General features: G+C 35.6%; 1 protein-coding gene across 1 annotated transcript in view; it reads right to left on the reverse strand.

Moving 5' to 3' along the window:
- Positions 1–21,893, reverse strand: part of MAP2 (microtubule associated protein 2) — a 275,144-nt gene that overhangs the window by 193,673 nt on the left and 59,578 nt on the right. The window contains exon 2 of the mRNA XM_039249970.1: positions 14,068–14,117. The gene's annotated coding sequence lies outside the window, so the exon portion shown is untranslated. The remainder of the gene's footprint in view (positions 1–14,067; positions 14,118–21,893) is intronic.

Here is a 21,893-nt window from a genome sequence, read left to right on the forward strand (position 1 = left end):
CATTTTGCTCTGGCCATGTTTATAATGTTCCTGACTTCTGCCTTCTTCATTCACAGCCATGCCTTTCTGCTCTGATTAGCTCTTGATGTCTATGTCACTCCTATTTTTTTTTTTTAATCTTCTCTCCTATCATAGATGAGATCCAACTAGTGAAGTAAACAGAGCACTGCCATTTGTGGCAGAAATGACTGGTGGGAATGACGCTGACAATAGATGTTTGGTTGGATCTCTGGTGTGAGGAGAAGCTCACCACAGGTGCTGCTACATCTTCAAAAATGAGCAAACTCCCCTCATTTTAATTACATTTATGAAGACAGCCTATTCTGAACCAAATCTCTAAACATCTGTCAAAAATTTTGTGTGTGTGATTTATGCTTTTACTTATAAGAAGTCTTATAATGCTGAACAACTGAACTATATTATCAAATATTTAATCTATCATTTCAGTGAAAGGAATGGGGGGGTCTGATACTTATGACATGATAATTACTCAATTAGCAAATTAGTGTGTGAAGCTTCTCCTTTAAAATATGTTACAGAATCTTATATGTAAAGCTCTAACTATCGATCTCAAGATCCCAATTTCCTGGCTTATCAGGTTAGATGGAAGATGAATGTGCTTTTAATGTTATCTTTGAAAGGCACAGAGTTCCAGCTGACAGAATTCGAATATAGCCAAGTCTCTTTACTCTTCTTTCTCTGAGAAGCTAGAAAAGAGAGATCTCAATCCTTACAACTGAAGTAGCATTTTTTTTGTTAAAGATTAAAGAGTTTACAAGAAGCAAGGCAGAAGAACAAAGACAGACAGATGAAGGTAGGAGGAAAGGGTTATGATCCAATCAGACATCCTTTATTCTTTAAGAATAAATTGTGTCATTTCCTAGTGATGACAAAAAAAAGGGGGGGGGGAGGGAAACTTGACAGGTGCTGCCACAAAAAGGCTTTTAGAAGCCATCAATAGATGCATTTTTAACTTGTTGATAGATGAAGACAAATTATTTAGCAAACTCTGCCTCACATGTAAATATGCCACATAAATGTGCTGTAGAGGGCATGTTTGTATTTCAAAGGCTGTTCCACTTAAGTCCTGAATATGAGAAAGCAAGACTATGTCTCTCATATTCTTTTTGATGGGGTTCTGGGCCACACCCCAAAATGTGCCATTCTGGCATACTGATTATTTTGAAATTAAAGATACTTAAGAAACAACTGAAGTTAAAAGGACAATTTGATTCTTCTCTGTCCCTATGAAAAGCAGGACTCGAATTCCCTCCATGAAGGATACCCACCCTGAACTTGGAGGTGGAAGACCTCCTTATCACCATTGATAGGGATTTCTGGGCCAAGAAGGCTATATAAACAAATCTTGTTATTTCAGTAATTTGTTACCCAAACCTAAACTTCTTTGTCTTGTCAACTCTTCACAAATTTATTGTTTCTTTGTCTAAAAGGTATAAAATCTGACTGCTTTGATCACTTCTTTGGATCTCATATCTTTGGGGCCCATGGATTAATGAAATCAAATTGAATTTGTTTTCCTCCTGTTAATCTCTCTTTTGCTACAGGGTTGTCTCAGCTGAGAACCTAGAAGGGTAAAGGGAAATTTGGTTTTCCTCCCCTATACCTTCTGGCACACTTCTTGGCACGTCATGGTGCTCACAAAAGTACTTCTTTAATGAACCAGTAATTTACTATGTGTCATTTTACACAGACTGAAAGTAAGCTTAGCTTGCCTCATCACTAAAATAGGAAAGTATAAGTTCTAAACCTGACTTTAGAGGCAAGTTGCCATGATGAGGGATTTTCAAATGAGGATGCCGTACATCATCTTTAATCTCACTATTGTCAATCAACATTATTCCAAGAAGATAGCAATTCACCATGAACAGAGTTTTGCTCAAATGCTGTTGTGTTTATGGGCCAGGGTAAAAATAATCCAATAATATACAATGAAATCTAAAACTGAGACCACTATATGCTGAAGAGCATCATAGGGAACAGGTAAATAACCTTGCTAAAACTATCCTATGAAATGATAACCTCTTGAGAAGTAAATGGCCTTACTTACATGGGAAAATAATTTCCCTGTGAAAGAATGACTCTTAGAAGCCTTATGTTGTTTGGAGAATTTCCCTTTAAATGCATTCCCTTATGATTAGAAGTTAGGTCTTCACCTCCAAATTAATAAAACAAAACAGAATAAAATGATATGAAATGATACTTCTGCTGGAGAGATTAAACCCTTGTAACATTCTTTACTCTGCACAGAAAACTAAAATGTGTGTAGGTGAAGGGTGCTGCTTCGTTATTAGTCATTATTAGTCACTATTAGAGTTTTTTTCCACGTCCTCCTTTAGAATGCTAATATATTCACACACACAAATATGCATTTTCAACTGTTCCAATTAAGTCTGAAGAAGAATATTAAGGAAAAAAAATAACCTGTACGGAAAAAGAATGCTCTCGTTAGAGTATATGGGTTTCGCTCTGTATACGTATACATATGAAGACATTAATAACTGGATGTCTTATAAGGAAGCCTGGTTTTAGTAATCTCCATACCTATTTATCATCAGCAGATGCTCATCTGGGTGCAACCAGAATGATTACTCCCAGAAAGCTCATAATTGTAGTAATTAGGGTCACGTGACCTCCAGCTTGCATTTCTTTAAAAAAGCTGAAGGCCAGACATTAGCATCTGAATGAGTACCAGAGGTCCACCAGTTGAGAGAGTTTAAGTTAAATGCACCAGAAAGCTTTGAACACACTTAAAGGAGTAGCTTAAGTTATTTTTATATCGTCCACTCCGCCCTATGCAGAGAATGAGCCCACCCTGACAAAGGCCAAATCTTAGCAGTACGGCCCCACTAATTTATCCGGCAATGAGTTACAATGATTCTGAAGAAGTGATGATTTTACCTAAATCTTTCCACTCTAAAGGCTATTTTTCCCTTTGTTTTAGAATATGCTAGCAGTATATTTGGAGGACCCAAACCGGCCATGGATTACTTTTTTAAAGAAGTAGTAATTTTATTCATTGGAAGGGCAAATACAAATGAAAAATAAGAAGTTTTCATTCTGTCCCTTGAAAATGAGAGTAGAGACTTCACCCCCTTCTTTATCTTTTAGAATTGTTTTCATCCTCTTCAAATGCATGTAAATCTTTATAATGGCTAATTAAGCCTCTGGCCCCTCTCACACTCAGGATTGTTTCTTCAAGGGCTTGGGAGCCTTTTTTTTTTTTTTTTTCTTTAATGCAAACATGAAGGGAGGTAGCTTCTCTATCTCTCTCTCCTTATATCTTCCCTGGGAGATGAAGAGCCTAACTTCAGTGGGCTCCTTGCTCCAAACTGTAAAACTATTTGCTATCATAAAGGTTAGAAGTGTGTTTCTCCTCTAGAGAAAGCCAATTAGCTAACACAGATGGCCACCCCAATTACGGTAAATTTAGTGCTCTTATGGAAGGATTAGTTACTGTTTCTCTTGAAAGTATGTAGATAATGTGTTTTATCTGCTTGATTATAAAAAAAAGACTGAAATTTCTTTTGGTCTTTGCAATCTCCTACTGAATTGCCTGCAATGTGCATCACATTCTAGTTTAATGTTATTCAATAGAAGGTTGTTTTTGTTGTTGTTGTTTTCTCTACTATCTTTGTGGAGAGGATTTCTGAGTTGGGAGAAGTTTGTTTTTAATTATATTTCCCCAACAATTTCAATTCCAATTAACCCTTTTCCCTGTAGTGGAGCCTTTTTAGATAATTTAACAAAAAAATTTAAATGGTGAAATTCCAAATTTCTCATGTGAAATTTGATATAGTGCTTAATTTTACTACTTCATTTACATTTAATTCTAAACAAGTTTGATGACATTGATCTCAAAATTAAATAAATCCTGATAGCAAGAATGTCAGCTGGAACATTAGTTCCAAGTGTTGAGATAGTAGTGTTTATTTTTTTTTTTTTCACAAAATCTAACACACTAATGTAACTTTCTTAATGGAAGCTCTTGGAACAGACATTCACATTAGTATTTCTGTATGTAACTATTTGCTCACCAAAAGAGTATGAAAGATCTAATGATGAATTGAATTTCTGCTCAGAGTGAAAAAAACAGATAAACATAAAAGTTGAGAAAGGATATATGGATCAACATAATGGAAGCTACCCACACCAGTAGCCAAGCCCAGGTCACAAATTGAAACTTAAGTCAGCCTACACTTTTGGGAAACAACTGTCCAGAAATCCTAACGTATACCAGTCACAATCCTCCAATCCACTTTAGCTAGCTTACCTTACCCTAGAAAATAGAACCTGCTTAGAAAGAAATCTTTGATCTGCTAGCCAATCAGGCCATTTCTGCAATGCCTCTTCTAATGCTCTGTAAAACTCACATTTAACCAACCAAAGTTCCCCAGGAATTGTACCACTGCTTGTGAGGTACTGTACTCCTTGTTTTTCCTTGAACAGACGACATCAGATTTGTTGCTAAATTGTATTTTATTGTCATTTGGCATGGTTCAACAAATATTTGTGGAAAGAAAAAAAACAAGAAAGGGAAGACTGAGACAGAAAAACAGAGGGAAGAGATAGAATCAGGTCCAAAGTAATCCTGTCTTACACCTTTTGTTTGAGGTTTCTAACTTCTCAGTCTTTAGGACCTTCTCTATACTTTGGCTTCCACAGACTCCTTTCAAGAAATGCCTTTCTTTCTCTACCTCTCACTTTCTATTTTGCCTAAATTCTATGCACCTTTAAACCCAACTTAAGCTCTTTTTAAAATGAGATCTCTGTAAAGGCAATTATATCTTCTCTAGATCTCTTGAGAAGGTTATGGTTATGTCTGTACTTAGTATTTGATTGTATCACCATGTATTAGTTACTATCTAGATGCTTTAGTTTTCCCTTTCCTTAACTTGACCACAAGCTATTGGAGAACAAAGGAACCATTTTTAATACTTCTAAAGCAACCACAGAACCCAGCACTCAAATAACTTTCAAGTGTATTCTCAACATTTGACTTATATTTTATGTTTTTTTTTTTTAAATTTCTGAGAGAGAGACAGAGAGAGAGAGAGAACATGAGCAGGGGAGGGTCAGAGAGAGAGGGAGATACAGAATCTGAAACAGACTCCAGGCTCTGGGCTAGCTGTCAGCACAGAGCCCGTTGTAGGGCTCAAACCCATGAACCGTGAGATCATGACCTGAGCCGAAGTTGGATGCTTAACCGACTGAACCACCCAGGTGGCCCAACACTTGACTTATTAATAACTGTTCTGTTTCACTGGAACTATACTTTCTCACGTAGGCTTATTTCATATATGCAAAGATTTTAATATGAGAGTACAGATAACAACTCATGATTTAGAAATACTTTCATCTGTGAATTTCCATGAAACAATGGGACTGTTTGGTTCCCCACAGGCACAAAGAGTTCACATTTGGGCTATTTTACTCCCCTCCTCACTCCCTGCCTTTTTCCTTTTTAAAAGTTTCTATTTGGCTATCAGACATTTATCTGTGATTAGGATTTTTTTTTTTTTTACATAAACTTTTCTCTTTGTTGGGCACATTTCTTACTTCCCGGACCCCTAACGTCATCTCACCCTATGAAGTGGTGTACCTCCTTCTATATGGGGCCACCTTAGCTATTGACTCCTGCATCCAAAAAAATGGTACATTGTTTGACCTACTGAGTTGGACACCATATAGAACAAAATCAAAACGATAAAATAAACAAATAAGTATCAAGAACAAAATCTGTGTGGTCTTTATGGGATAAATATTAAACTGGTAAAAATATCACTGAGCAAACCATGACATAGAAGTGGAAAAGATACTACATTTAATCCAAAGAGTAAATAGATAGAGGAAACTAATAAAATTAACAAATATTTATTCAGTGTCTGCAATGTAAAAAGAAAACACAATTCCAGGTACGGTGGAAAGGGCAGAATGATATTTGATAAGGGAAATAAAAATTATTTAGGTAACTTCTCTGGGGAATGGATATCTATAATTGATGCACAATCATTAAAGTATCATAAGATATTTTAAGGTCATTTACGTAATTAATATGTAACATGTATTTCTTTACATTGTATGATACATGTATGAAATATGAGAAAAGGTGATCACACTATACTTAAACACCTATATATAATAGCCTGGCTTGAAAATAGAAGTAAATTTATTTTTGGTCACTGATTTCAGCTAGCCTACATAGCTGCTTGTGCATGCCTCAAACATACTACTAATAGTGAAAAATGTATATCCTAATTTCCAGTTAATTAAAACAGGTAGAGAATCCCAAAGAAACTAAATACAAAGGTCCTCTCCCTGTGATATTATTGCCAAATCATCTATGTTAGATCTCTGAGTCCCTGAAAGATAATGGAAAGTCAAGTGGAATTTGAAAGTGTTTGCATCTATAAAGCTGCTTATCGAATTAAACCTTCTGCTTACTGAACCATTTTTTATACTTATTTTTTATCCCCCAAAAGACCTCTATATTTTAAGGACTATTACATTTTACACAGAAGCCAGTAATAAAAACTGTGTCTGGTTTTGTAACGAAGTTTCTCTACTAATAAAATGAGGAGGATAAAATTTTAAAATCTATATTCTAAAAATTGGCCAATATGCTTGCTCTACTTTTGAACCATAAACTTTATTTAAAAGACATACAATTTTTACAAAAGACAGAAAGCAGGGCTGAGAAAGAGACATGAGAAAGAGACTATATAAAAATATAGTCATAGAAACATGTGTATAATGTATTAAGTGTTTTGTTTTTATTCAGCTCTTTACTAATTAGATTAAAGTCGTGGCAAGAAAAGTAAACAAAGCAATGACTCTGAAACAACATAAGCTGATGGTCACGAGACATTGAATAATATGGAATGAAACCAATTCTAGTTGATTTTTCAACTAACATTCTTATATTGCTAAATAACTGTAGGGAATTGGTTCAGAAAAGGCAGATAATTTTACCTTCTTTAACAAGAATGGCCCATAAAGTGTGCCCAGAAGCAAAGCCCTTATATTGTTTATTGCCAAAACTATCCAACACCGGTAGGCATATCTATATGTCTATCTAACTTGTATATATTATATGCTACATTCCTTTTTCTGCTCTGCAACTGATGATTTTCTATTACTAGTTGAATAACTAATGAAACAATAATATCACGTGGATTTATACAAGCTGAGGAAAAAGAAAGCATATCCCCTTTCAATAATATAAAGTTATTACATTGCAGTAAGTAGACTATGAAAGAAATAAAGGATTTCTAAATGAATGGGCTCCTTACATAAGAAGAAAATGTACTTCTTATGTTTTTAAATCCTCCAAACTTCCCTAATAAGATATAGGCCCAACTTAAAATCATGGTATTCTTTAATGATATAAATAATCTGCAAAAAGATTAGCCGAGCTACTCTTTGGAACAGCATTCTTTCTTTCACATGAATTCAGGAAAAGAATAAAAACTAGCTGGTCAGTGAATTAAATCACAGGATTGATTTCAGAAGCAAGGGATTTATTTGAAAAGATAGCCAAAGGACTGTCTTTTGTAGCCATTTGATACCATTTAGTTAAGAAAAAAAGACTCAACTATTTTTTTTTGACATAGAAAAAATAGACTCATTAGCTACTTAATATATTTCCGGTGAGTTGCTTTATTCTATTTGTCTTCTGTGACATCAACAAGCCTATTTCCTCAGTATGTCAAGACTCTGTCAAAATAAAGAGCAATTCTGGAAATGTACCTTCCTGAGGTATTTCCCTAGATCATATGAGGAGATTGAGAAGTGATAGCAAGTTTGTCTATAATTAGGTTCTGGGCAGGCTACCCCAAAGTATGTCACTTTGGCATATTGATTATTTTAAATTAAAGTTACTTAAGAAATAACCAGTGCAATAAAGATACCCTGACCCTCCTTTGTCCTCCTGAAAGTGGGACATAAATCTCCCTTATGAAAGGTATCCTCCCTGCACAAGGAGGTAAAGAGACATCCTTATCACCAGAGAGAGGGAATTCAGAGTCCAGAAGGCTGTATAAACAAACCTTGTTACTTCCTCACCAGTTTACTACCCCTGAGCCCAAACTTCTTTACCGTGTCAATTTTTCACAAGTTTATTGCTTCTTTGGCTAAAAGGTACAAAAGTTGCCTGCTTTGGTAACTTCTTTGAGTCTCCTATTTTTATGAGCTCTCATACAAAATGAAATCTGTTTTTCTCCCATTAGTATGTCCTATGTCAATTTAATTAGTAGGCTAGCTAAGGAACCTAGAAGGAAAGAAGGGAAAACTTTTCCTCTCCTACAGCTGTCACCCCCACTTCTCCCATTCCAAATCATGCCACAAGCTTATTTCTTCATTTCAATGCTTGTAACGGGAAAGGATTACTTTTTATAAAAGGGAGGAAGTAAGTATTTAAGATGCTTCAGATTTCAGAAAGCTGCACAAGAGAAAGCAGATTCTCCCTAGAACCAACTGGTCTTTCCAGTTTGAAATGTGATTCTAGTAGCCTTGGATCTCTCCTTAAAGTGGCAAGCAAATAATTAGGCATTCTGCAAATCTTTCTGGAATCTCAGAGTCACTTTGTTACACTTTGTTACATTCTAATCCAATGATTAGAAGTCTGGGTAAGTTTTCATCCATTAGTATATTTACACTATTATTATATTATGCTAAACGTAGGAATAATACAAAATGACAAAGCATTCACCTTTGCTTTTTTAAATCCACAAACTAAACTTAATGATTGTTACTGCTTTAAATGTTTTTTGGGTGATTTATTCAAAGTCCTTCCTTTTTTTGTTCAAAATTTTCCATCACCAGGGGAGAAAATACACTGATTAATAATTATTACTACTGGGGTGCCTGGGTGGTTCCGTCGGTTAAGCGTCCAACTCTCGGTTTTGGCTCAGGTCATGATCTCATAGGTTCATGTGTTCAAGTCCCACGTCAGGCTCTGTGCTGAGAGCAGAGCCTGCTTGGGACTCTCTCTCCCCCTCTCTCTGCTCCTCCCCAACTCATGCTGTCTCTGCCTCTCTCAAAATAAATAAATAAACTTAAAAAATAATAATTAGGACATATATACATATATACATACATATATATATATTTAGCTGTTTAGTTTATAGAAATGCAATAAAATTGTTCATTGTGACTTCTAATCTTTAGAATTCATACAATAAGCATTTTCTAGATGTTCACTCCTATAAGGCCTGACAGGGTCATGAGACAAAATGGCAAAGACCCCAGTTGCTATGAGTTACTAGGAGAGATAAGAAATATCCAGAACTAATAATAACATATAGAAGTATGAACAAACACTATGAGGGATGTGTGAAGCAACATGAAGCAATTTAGAAATGAAATAGGGTTTCTCCTTGAGGTGGTACTGAAGATGACTATGTAGCTTGTCAAAGACTTGCTGGTCTTGACCCTGGAAAGCTCAAAGCACAAAGCTGACTCAGAAGACATAACGGTATCCTCTCTCCACACTCCTGATTATATTATTCTCATTTTCTACACTGGTTTTCTTTTTGTGTTTGTTTGTTTTTATTTTTTTTAATGTTTATTTATTTTTGAGAGAGAGACAGACAGACAGAGCCTGAGTGGGGGAGGGGCAGGAAGAGAGGGAGACAGAATCTGAAGCAGGCTCCAGGCTCCAAGCTGTCAGCACAGAGCCTGACACGGGGCTCAAACCCATGAACCGTGAGATTGTGACAGAAGCTGAAGTCAGATGCTCAACCGACTGAGCCACCCAGGTACTCCATTCTACACTGGTTTTCTTAAGTGAGTCCATTCAATTGTGCAATATGCTGCTTAGTTTGTCAATAGTATCTTTAATAAAAGATAAAATATCACTCATCAGAACAAAGACAAATTACTTTTTGGTCAGTTTAAAATACATATAAAAATCAGTGTGTGTGTGTGTGTGTGTGTGTGTGTATAAAACTTCTGGCTTCAATTTTATATTTTATTTTAAAATATTTATATTTTATTTTTTAAATGTCAGTTTAAAGATCTTCATTAGCTTTATTCCCTGCCTTAAGAGAAGCACCAGAATGTAATCCTCATGTAAAACCTGGGGTGGGGGGGGGGATAGACTTTTGATAGAGGTTTTAAAAGTGATTTGGAATCCTCCCTTTTTTAAGATTCATAATTATACATTACCACACTTAATATTTTAATGAAGTATAAGTTACTTTTGTTCCCATTTTACAGATAAGATAATGAAAGCAAAGAACTTGATGGCAAGCAGCCTAGCAGTATAGAAACATACAGAAAGCATCAGAATTCAAGGCAGAGGTATAGACTAGAATTAGGAGGGAGGTCCAGGTCCAAGTTGATACGTGAGATATTAGAAATCATCTGAATGTCCAACAATAAGTAAAATGGTGAAAAAATTATGGAATATCTATAGGGTAAAACATCTCACAGTCATTAAAATCATTTTCAAGTAACCACAAATTACAAAATACAAGGTTTAACTTTAATTTTGTGAAAACAAAGCAAGACAAAAAAATGGAGGGAAATCTACCAAAATATTAGTAGCAGTATTAATAATGTAGAGAAAAAATAAATTGGAAATACAGATACACATTTATATATATATATATTTTTAAAGATAAGAAGGGTGTGCAAAATGTTTTCAAGAATCAGTATCAAGTTTGACTTTCCAGTTTTTGGCCATCACTCTGATTCCCATTTCTAATAACTTTAGGGAATTTAAACTTTTTGCCAATCTAAATTCAGTAATATCATAGAATCTAAGATACAATCTATTGTAAGACATATTTAATTTGCCAGGAAGAAAGAAAAAATATCTGCCAACTATGGCATTTTTTTTACATTTACATAGTTTTATGTGAAAGAAATGGACATCTCAGAATTGATGAAACACTGCAAAGACATTTTTTAAAAAATTATTGAGTTATAATTGACATATAGTATCACATTACTTTCAGGTATATAACATGATTCAATATTTGTACATATTGCAAAATGTCTTGTTAAATCTGTCACCGTGCATAGTTATAAAATTTTATTTTGTTCTGATGAGAACTTTTAAGATCTATTACCTCAGCAACTTTCAAATAGGTAGTAGAGTATTATTAACTATAGTTACTATGATGTATATTATATCCCCATAACTTATTCATTTTAATATAGAAAGGTTATATATATAGATATATATATAGATAGATATATATAGATGGGTTAACTCCCATCACCCATTTTGCCCACCCCCCCATGCCCCTGCCTCTGGCAGCCACCAATCTGTTCTCTATATCTATGAACTTAGGTTGTTTTCACCTTTTTTTTTTAAGATTTCACATATAAGTGACATCATAGAGTATTTATATTTCTTTGTCTGACTTACTTCATGTAGCATAATGCCCTCAAGATTCATCCATGTTGTCACAAATGGCAAGATTTCATTATTTTCTATGGCTAAGTAATAGTCCATTTTGCACACACACACACACTCACTCACTCACTACATCATCTTTATTCATCATCAATGGAAATTGAGATTGTTTTCATACCTTGGCTATTATAAATAATGTTACAATGAACATGAGGGTGTATTTATCTTTTTGTTAGTGTTTTCATTTTCAGAAGCAAAACGGCTAGGTTATATGGTTGTTCTGTCTTTAAATTTTTGGGGAATCCCCATACTGTTTTTAATAGTGGCTGCACCAATTTGCATTCCCACCAACAGTGCACAAAGGGTTCCTTTTCTAGACAGCCTTGCCAACACTTGTTATTCTTTATCTGTTTGATCCTAGCCAGTCTAGCAGGTATGAGGTGACATCTGATTTTGGTTTTGATTTGCATTTCCCTGATGATTAGTAATGTTGACCGTCTTTTCATGTGTCCAATGGCCATTGGTATGTCTTCTTTGGGAAAATATCTTATTTAGTCCTCTATCCATTTTTTAATCAGATTGTGTTTTTGCTATTGAGTTGTATGAGTAATTTACATATTTTGAATATCTTATCAGATTTGCAAATATTTTCTACTATTAAGTAGGGTGCTTTTTCATTTTGTTGGTTTCCTTTGCTGTACAGAAGTGAAAGAACATTTCTGACACTTCATTTTATAAACCTCTATCTATATCTTGCTTTTATCCAGCATCACTAGTTATTTTGCTTAGCTAATATTAAGAAGGAGCTTTTCTATAAGGACATTTTTTTTCCTGAAGCAAAAGAACTTAGCTTTAGTTTAGAAAAGAATGGTCATTTTCATTTTTTTCTTCTTTCTGAAAAGTAGCCAAAAGGAGAAGAGATTTCAAGTTTCCATGTTGAGCATAGCCACCATAAAACACAATCCAACAAGGAAGAGGGGCAAAGTATAATTTACTTTCAATTAAGATGAAAAAGTAACAATTCAAAGTTAACCCTGTATATGAAAATATTTCTGATTCAAAGATTTATACTTTGCCAAAAATGTCATCTACTTGTAATTGCTGTTTGGCAGATGGATACAGGCTGACAGGAAAAAGAAGAGTAGCCGAAAGTTCAAAAGGTCTTACAAGAAATTTCATGTTTAAATATGTGCAAGTTTACATAGAATGTACTGAGGAGCAGATAAGAAAGGAAACCAAGCTACATATCTTCAATAAACTCAACTCCCAACTATATGAGCATACATAATAAAATAATACAGGTTACACAGAAATATTCTCAACTATTCTTGTGTAAATACTTTACTCTTTTGCTTATTATTTCTAATTATCAGTAGTCATGATTCCAACATAGTCTCTTTGCTACAATCCACACATATTTCCAGGACAAGGACACATAGTTTGTACATGAAAGAGAGAAACAACAGTCAGTGGTGTGTGTGTCTGTGTGTGTGTGTGTGTGTGTGTGTGTGTGTAGGGGGTGGAAGAGTGAGGTCAGAATTGAAGACAGAAAAAGTACATATTTGCTGTGTGCCTGCCATGTGCTACAGAGTGGTTCGAAGGGGAAATATGGGCTTTGAAGGCTAAATTCCTGATTAATGTAAGCATAAATGAAAAGCCAATGTTTTTCTTTTTTTTTTTTTTTATTTTTTTTATGTTTTATTTATTTCTAGGAGAGAGAGAGAGAGACAGCGCGAGCAGGGGAGGGTCAGAGAGAGAGGGAGTCACAGACTGAAACAGGCTCCAGGCTCTGAGCTGGCCGTCAGCACAGAGCCCGACGCGGGGCTCGAACCCACCAACCGCGAGATCATGACCTAAGCGAAAGTCGGACGCTTAACCGACTAAGCCACCCAGGCGCCCCGCCAATGTTTTTCTTTATGTTAATTATTAATCAAAGCCCTACATAAAAAGTTTTGCAACACCTGACATTTTGCTGTTATATGAGCAAGAAAAGCCCTCATTTCATACAGGGATTCGTTTTTTCCTTTGTTTTAAAATCTGAATGCATATTTTAAAGAAGAAAATAGAAAGGATAAGTGAAATTCCAAGCTTACTGAGGTGAGCACCCTCTAAGGCTCTCTGTTACTACTCTAAACTCAGTTAATCTGTTTTGAGTCTCTCATAAAATCAATTAACAAGAAAACAGAACAAAAGGAATGGCATCTTAACATTTTTGCCAGTTAATTGAAATTTGCAGCTGATAAGCAATGTCTCCACTCCATCATCCTCAGGAAGTGTGGACACCAAACTGTGGGCCTCAAGTTTCCCTGCAAATTCAGGAAGCTGATCCTTCTTTAAAATGTTAGTCAGCCTTACAAAGAAGTCATTCTTTTGACATGTGTATTTATTAAAGGAATAAATTAGATTTGGATCTTTTTATTTGATCAAAATTCAGCTTGTAAGACAGGTAAAATAAATGAAACAACAGTTGAAAATCAAAGAAATTATACTAACTATGAAAACAAATGCTCCTGAGTAAAACGTGTGTTAAGCACCCCAAGTCTGAAACGCATCCATTTCTCACTAAGTTTCAGCTTTCAACACCATTCTCTGCAACAGTTGTTGAACCCAATTCTCCAAAGGCTCAAGATGCCTTGATTTTATTTCACAGCTGATTCATAATCAATAATAAACACATCACCAACCTTAATTCCAGCCAGCAGTCACAAGATACCTTGGATCAGGTCAATAAAATCTGAAAGATAAACAGAAAAACATCCTGTAAATTAAATCAATTGAATGATTCAATCTTTTATTTTACTAAAAAGAAGATGAAGTCAAGTTACTTGGTTCCTTGCACCATAAAATATACTGGCTGATTATGTAGTTATAAAACCTTACATTATTTTCTAGATCTCATTTAACAAGATGTATTAGATGCCCAAATTAGACCCTATTTTTATGTTCAGCAGTTTTTATGTAAAGCAGAACAATGCTTGTGCTTATATTCTAAAACATCAACCACCCAATTTTTTAACAAATCCTGTACTCAGTGTACTACCACTTCTCATGAAAGACGTTTAATTGAAAATAATAAAACTACTGCATTTGGATCCTTAATTTGGCTTAACAGTCTGTAGATTTTTAGTCCAAGATCAACAATCTGTTAAAAAGCAACAGAAGTCAAATAAGACAATTCTAGTGTCAACATAGCCACCTTCCCACTCTTGTCTTACACTTTAGCCCTGCCACTAAATTATGCTGAGAAGCACACTGTCAGATGGAAACACCAAAAAAGATACACCAAGGAAAAAAGCAAACCCAAAATTTCTGTGCCAAAAGTCAGCCTTTTGGACAGTTAGTAAAGATAATAACTAACATGACACATGACATAGAGTATAATTCTTGACTTGCTGCAAGGAGTGTCTATTACTAAATCTCCAATTTAAAAAAAAAAAACACAGGTCAGAAGTATATTTGTGAGTTAACTCGTGAGAAGTTAGAATTTGTTCCACAAGATACTATTACAAATGGTCATTATGAGACTCCTAGGTTAAATCCAAAAACAAAATTAACCTTAAATGGTAATTTTTTAATGGAAATTGAATTATTAATCAACTATATTAATTAAAAAGTAACATAAAATTTTCCTATAATAAGAAGAAAAATACTGGCAGAGCAGGAAGGACTGTGGTTCAACACATGGAGTGATTTTGAATGTGCGGCTGTGCGTGCTGTATGTGTACATGTGCATTAGTCAAAAGATAGTCTAAAATAATCTTCATATATTCTAGGAAGTTATGTTAATTAGCTTGCATATAGTAATCACTTCACTATGTATATCAAAGCATCATGTTATCTGCCTTAAATATATAGTTTTTATTAAAAGATAATATAAAAGAAATACTAATAAAACAAAAAAGTATGATTGGACATGAAATTCTTGATTGTTAATCTCAAGAGTAGATGCTTAAAAAAAGTGACCTTTATTTGACAAGAATGAAATGATAGGTGGATTAATTTGTGAAGATTAAACAAAAGGATTTGGGGAAATTTATGAGGAACTTTCAAGATTAGTGCCTTTAATATGTCTACTTCCACTTCAAACACCTGCTTTATTTTACTTTGATATCAATATTATTCTTTTTCTGTAAAGCCACCACTTCCCAGGCTATGTGCCATGGTACCCCAGGACACCACTGTAAATTCCGAGACCAATAAAATACATTCAATAAATGAAAAACAGCAACATCCATTGGGCACAACACAAGTTGCTAACTTGAAGTAATTCGCAGTTTCAATTTTAGATTTTCTACGTGTGTTTCAATCTGATAAGTCTGCAAAGTTGGATTTTTGATAACATTTGTAATATAAAAGAAAATATGGCATGAAAGCCAATATGGAGTAAGAAATGAGGATGACAACATCCAATCTGACTCCCAGCTTTGAGGGCTGGGCTGTACCCAGCAGGCACACACACACACACGCACACACACACACACCATTGGTGAGTAATTTGGGTTTCTAAGTGTGAAGTAAAAAGATTTTTCTTTCAATTTTTTTTCAAAAAGCCATTCAGTTATTAGGACATATATACTTATGTTAATTAAACAGAACTGTAAAGTGTTTCTTTTGGCCTGTGGGGCACCATGAAAAAAAATTACTGAGATATTCAGAACGCTATAACCAGAGAAAGTTTGGGACACTCGTTATTAAGCACGGTTTTTGTTTTGTTTTGTTTCTTTTTTGCTCTACAAATTTAAATAAAAAAGAAAGTTGGAGGGATTAAACAAAGAAAAAAGACTAGTAGAGAGAAGGAAAAGGAGAGGAAGAAAAATTTTCCTAAAATAAGAAGAAAAATGCTGGGAGAGCAGGAAGGACAGTGGTTCAACACACTGAGTGACTTTGCATGTATGGCTGTGTGTGCTAAATGTGTACATGCGTGAATGTCCTCCTCTGTGTGAAAGAGGAGGCTGAAACAGTACATATGAATATAGAAATGAAAGACAAGAACAAGTCATGGGCACTCTGCATATATGTACATCTCACCATGTTGGTCACCATTTATCATTCCCTAAGAAAACGTGGCTCTCTGGTAGCCCAGAGCCACGGAAGACTACATAGATCTTCACATTTATTTGTGTGCTGTCCTAAGCCTCAATTTTCCATTTGGCCATAGCTACTTCTTGCTAAGACTTCTTTAACATACTGGATCAAGATCCTAATATCTTGAATATTCTTTGAAGTAAGTTGGATTTTGTCTTCTTACATATATGCTTTCATAGTAAAAACAGAATGATACTTATAGAGCTTTTCAGAAGTCAGGCTTTATGGAACATGAACCTGGATATATATGAATTCCATTTGTGGGGAAAATTTCTTTTTAAAAATTTTTTTTAATGTTTATTTTTGAGAGAGAGAGAGAGAGACAGAGTGCAAGCAAGGAAGGGGCAGAGAGAGAGGGAGTCACAGAATCCAAAGTAGGCTCCAGGCTCTGAAATGCCAGCACAGAGTCCAACACGAGGCTCGAACCCACAAACTGCAAGATCATGGCCTGAGCTGAAGTTGAAAGCTCAGCTGACTGAGCCACCCAGGTGCCCCTATGGGGAGAAATTCTCACTTGCCACCACCTCTACCTCTACCTCAACCCAGCCTTGCCTCCAAAGTATTTTCTATGTAGCATGCATCAAATATAAACTTTATTTAAAATACTAATTCTGAGGCACCTGGGTGGCTCAGTCAGTTGAGCATCTGACTTCTGATTTTGGCTCAAGTCAAGATCCCAAAGTCACTGGATCAAGCCCCACATCAGTCTCAATGCTGAGCGTGGAGTCGCTTAATTTTCTCTCTCTTGCTCCCTGTACCCATCTCCCCCACTCATGCTCTAATGCTCTCTCTCTCTCTAAAAAAAAAATAATAATGCTATTTTAGCTATGCAAACCTTGTATTTGAACCCTTAGGCTTAGCAAAGTGTTAAGCACATAGAAAAATGTAAATAAATATTTGCCAAATGGATGAAGGTGCTTAGTATTGTGCTTTTCTGATGCTTTGCCAAATTTAAAGAAATAGTTAAAAATTCCCCTTTTGGCAGAAATAAGAGAAAAATCTCATCCTTTTTGTCTCACCAGACTTACATCAGAAATATTCCTGGAGACAAAATTCTGACGAAGAAGAGGTGGTCAGTTTTGACCTTGTGGACTTAGGCTCACTCGGGCTCTCAGGATTTTTGTTTGTTTGCTTGCTTTCTTAAGGGGGCACTTCCATTTGCAGTGCCAAGAGCAGCTGCTTTGTGAATAACTAGTCTCTAGACCTTTTTTTTTCTTTCATTCAACCCAGTTATTGAGCAAATAGGCACAGAATAGTGAAGATTTATGTTTCCCTAAGGCTCACCCTTCACTGTGAACATCTGCCATTTCAAACACAGGGTCAAGACTCAGTGCGTAGTCCACTAAACAATGCCCAGAGCAGAACTCAAATGAAATTCTTTTCAATAGCATTCAGCACCTGCTTCCAGGCTTCCAGGCAGCTTAACTTATCAGCATATAAAAGCACCATTTCTCCATCCTCTGGCTCCACGACAAAAAGGTAGCGGAAATGTCAGAAAATAATCTTGAGAGTTAACTGCTACAGCTTCCCCCCCCCCCCCCCGTGTCTCTTTTCCAATAAGAAATGATCTCATGCCTACATATTATAAATCATATTGTAATGATGATTATATCATTACAGGTAATGACCTATAATGATATAACCTGTAATGAATCAGGTTATAAACTCTGTATCAAGCTGAAGTACGCTTGTTTACACCTCACAAGAAACTAAAACTGGAAAACAGCAGATATATTTTAGCTACTAGATTACCAATGTCCATGGTGAATTGAAAACCCACCTTTCACACTTCCTGTGCTTTTCCCTTCACATGAATCTCAGTTTACAGAAACTGTTGTTGCTTAAGTAATAGAAAAGTTACTGCTTGAGCTTCAATTTACAGATACAAACGTAGGGAAGACTGAAGTTGCAAGACAAATTAAAAATCAATTGTTAAAAAATTAATTGAAGTGCTTTTTAATTGTTTGTAATCTTTATTTTTTTAAATATGGAACAGTTCTGTGGATATTTTTATAGCTTTGTTTAGTATTTCAGTGATCCAAAGTTCTTTGCCATCAAAGAGCTGGTGAGAATGTGGTGGGATGGGGGTGGTTATGAAAAGCCAAAAGACAAAGGCTAAGATACAAAGCAGAATATGCCTGCTGTCACAAAGAAACACCCGCAAAGAGCTATAGGAGATCAAAGAAGAGGAAAAGAACACAACAAAATCCTATTATATAGATAAGGATTCACAGAGGACATGCTTTTGAGTTGGGCCTCGAAGAAGGTAAAGGATTTTGATAAACAGAGATGGAATGGGAAGGAGACCCACTCAGACAATGAACTCAGCAGAAACAAAGTAATGAAAGAAGCTAACCCCAAAGGCTGTCTGTACAAACACCTGCAGTCCTACCTGACTGGAATATAACACACAAGAAAAACACTAATTGGGTGAAAGGCTAGGTTGGGTCGGTATAGGGTAATAACCTTGAATGACAAGTTGACGAGGCTACATAATTAAATATATTTAATTTTGTATGCTAAAGTGAACCACTGAAGGTTTTAAATTCAAGAATGGCATAATTAGGTAACTGAATCTGGCAACACTGTGTAGATTGGATCAGAGATGAGAAGAGATTAAAGAAGAATCAACCACTTAGATGGCTCCTTCGAAAGTTCAAGTGAATGATAAGGAAGAGTCAACTCAGGTAGAGACAGTGTCAGTGCAAAGGAAGAAGGATACCCTAACTACTGCATAGCAAGTATCTTAGCTCAGGCTGCCATAACAAAACGTTGTAGATGAGGAGACTTAAACAACAGAAATGCATTTTCTCACAGTTCTGGAGACTGGAAGTCTGATCTCAGGGTAACACCTTGATCAGGTTCTGGTAAGAGCCCACATCCTAGCTTGTATACAGCCACCTTCTCACTGTGCCTTTACATAGCAACTGCCAAATTATGGCCTCACTTTATTGACCTTATTTAACACTGGCTACTGCCCAAAAGCCCTATCTCTAAATATAGTCACTTTAGAGGTTAGGGCTTCAACATACAAGTTTTGAGGAGATGCAATTCAGTACATACCGATGTACATACCGATGTACATACCGATGTACATAAGTTATGGGACTTAGGAACTGGTTGGATATGAAAGGTGCAGGACAGAGAAAAGCAACCGAAATAATTCTGAGGGTTTGAGACAGACTCCTAGAAAGATGGTGCCATTCTCAGTAACAGGTAAGATCAGGTTGCTGAGAAAGAGTAGACGGTGAGGGGCTTTTGTAGACAGATTGAGTTTGAGTTTCTGGCAGGATAATCAAGGGAAGGTATTTATCAGACAACTAGCCTGTTTGTGGAGAGTATGATTTATGTGATATGCAGAAAGAATGAGGTTTTACTCAACACTAAGAACAAAAAGGAATGAAAATTGTGGTGATATAATTAGGCTGAAACGTATCAATATAAAATCAGAAGTATATTTGTGTGATCCAAGCCATAGTTTGGTAGTCTGGCCAGCCCACTTTATTGTGTATTTAATCACTATCTTGATAGGTAGATATAACATTCATAAAGTACTGTCCACATGTAAGCCCATACTGTTCTTAATGAATGATGCTGTAGCCTGTCTGCCCAGACTGTGGGCTGCTCTGGGCCAGTGACCCAGCAAATCCACATTTGTATCTCAAGCACTTGGTGTGGTGTATGGCATAAAGTCAGAGATCTATCTATAAATGTGGAATGAGTCACTTCCCGGAAAAACAGGCTGAGTCATGGACACTCCAACTAATTTCACCTCTAGACTTTGTATTATTCATATAAAACAACACTGTAGGAAGCCAGGCACTAGGTATGGCTCTTAATGGAATGTTCTGTACTCTGACATGTTTACTGTAGCTGCTATAATAATGATGGCAAAGAGAGGTTAAGACTAAACAGGGCCAGCTACATGTGTCTAAGTCACTCATCTACTGTCACAATACAGAAAACAGAATGACTGGGTGATATAGCCACTGCATAATGAGAGCTCACTTAAAGTGAAGCACTTTGAAACACCTCAGTCATGGAATTTGTTTTCAAAAACTATTGTACTGTTTCTAATACAAAACAACAGCAATAGTAAGAAATGATTGTTCAGTGTCCACGCAACTCAGGCATTATACAAAATATGTCACATGCATTATTTACTTCATCCTTACAAGACCAAATACAGCAGACACTGTTACTATATATTAGTTTCCCAGGAGAAAACTAAGCTTATCAAGATTAAATATCCAGTACTTATTGATAAAGACTCCTAAGTAATTGACATTACACAAACATCATTTATTAAGGCAAAGAAATAACAACAAAAGTCAGAGACAAGGTGAAATACATTATATACATTTGGGTGTATGGCTTGTGTATATTTATATATACATATAGTCTTTAATCTCTTGTTTTAAGTTCGGATTCTGATGGTCCTTCATAACTGTGTGATTCCTTCAATAATTCCGGTGTATTCAAATTCGGGCAGAAATAGTGACTGTAAGCATGCTTTTAAAAAGCCAAATGACAAATTTTTGAAATATAAAGAACTTGGTTTCCTGTAGTTCTTCCTCTAAGCATTTTCAGTGGGACAAAAATTTGGAAGACGGCAGTATGTATTTTTTAAGAATTTTTTTGCTGATCTTACCTTATAGGCCTACAGCAAAAAGGCCTTACATATTCTCATCCAAGAGTCTTTCATTTTTTTCCCTTCTTTATAATTTTTCTTTTCTTAATGTTAGGCATATATATAGTTTAAGAAGTTAATGTATTTAAGGCTTATGATGGAACAGAGCAGTGAGTTATTTGAGAGTTAAAATGTATCTGAACGATGCTGTATTTATTTTCGTAGTGAGGTGGCACACTGGAGTGATGACAGAATCTGCAAAAGCCAATAGGCTTATTTATTTTGCAGTATGAAAAACCCACCGGTTCACTGAAACCATTAGCCTTTAAAATCCAAGGTCTCCTTTGAAATGGTTTTATTGTAAAGTGAATGCATTATTAATTACTTGTTCAAAATCTTTAGTGGAGAATCTTGGCAGTAATACTTGGATTTATAGCTGAGATTTTGAAAGATGCGGGAAACACATGAGACATTCACCAGAAAGGAGAAATATTGCTCGTGTCTAACATCAGGATATTTGTGAAGACTGTCACAACCCTGATTTTCTCTAATTCAGAAAGCACACATTCTCCTCGGCCTACCAACAGGCCATTTTGTCATTTCAGTGAAACTTGGATTTCAAAGGAATGTGCAGTTATAGGCAATCCTTAAACAATAAAGTAAATCTGTTGCCCAAAGCTCTCATTTCCTGAAAACTCTAGTAAGGCACTAACAAGCCAAATTGGAGCATTCCACACATTTCTGAACCTACTTCTCTGAGTCACAGACTTTCTCCTGGGTGAATCGAGGTATACT

This window comes from Hyaena hyaena, unplaced genomic scaffold, assembly GCF_003009895.1.
Source record: "Hyaena hyaena isolate Hyena2069 unplaced genomic scaffold, ASM300989v1 scaffold_353, whole genome shotgun sequence".
Taxonomy (NCBI): Eukaryota; Metazoa; Chordata; class Mammalia; order Carnivora; family Hyaenidae; genus Hyaena; species Hyaena hyaena.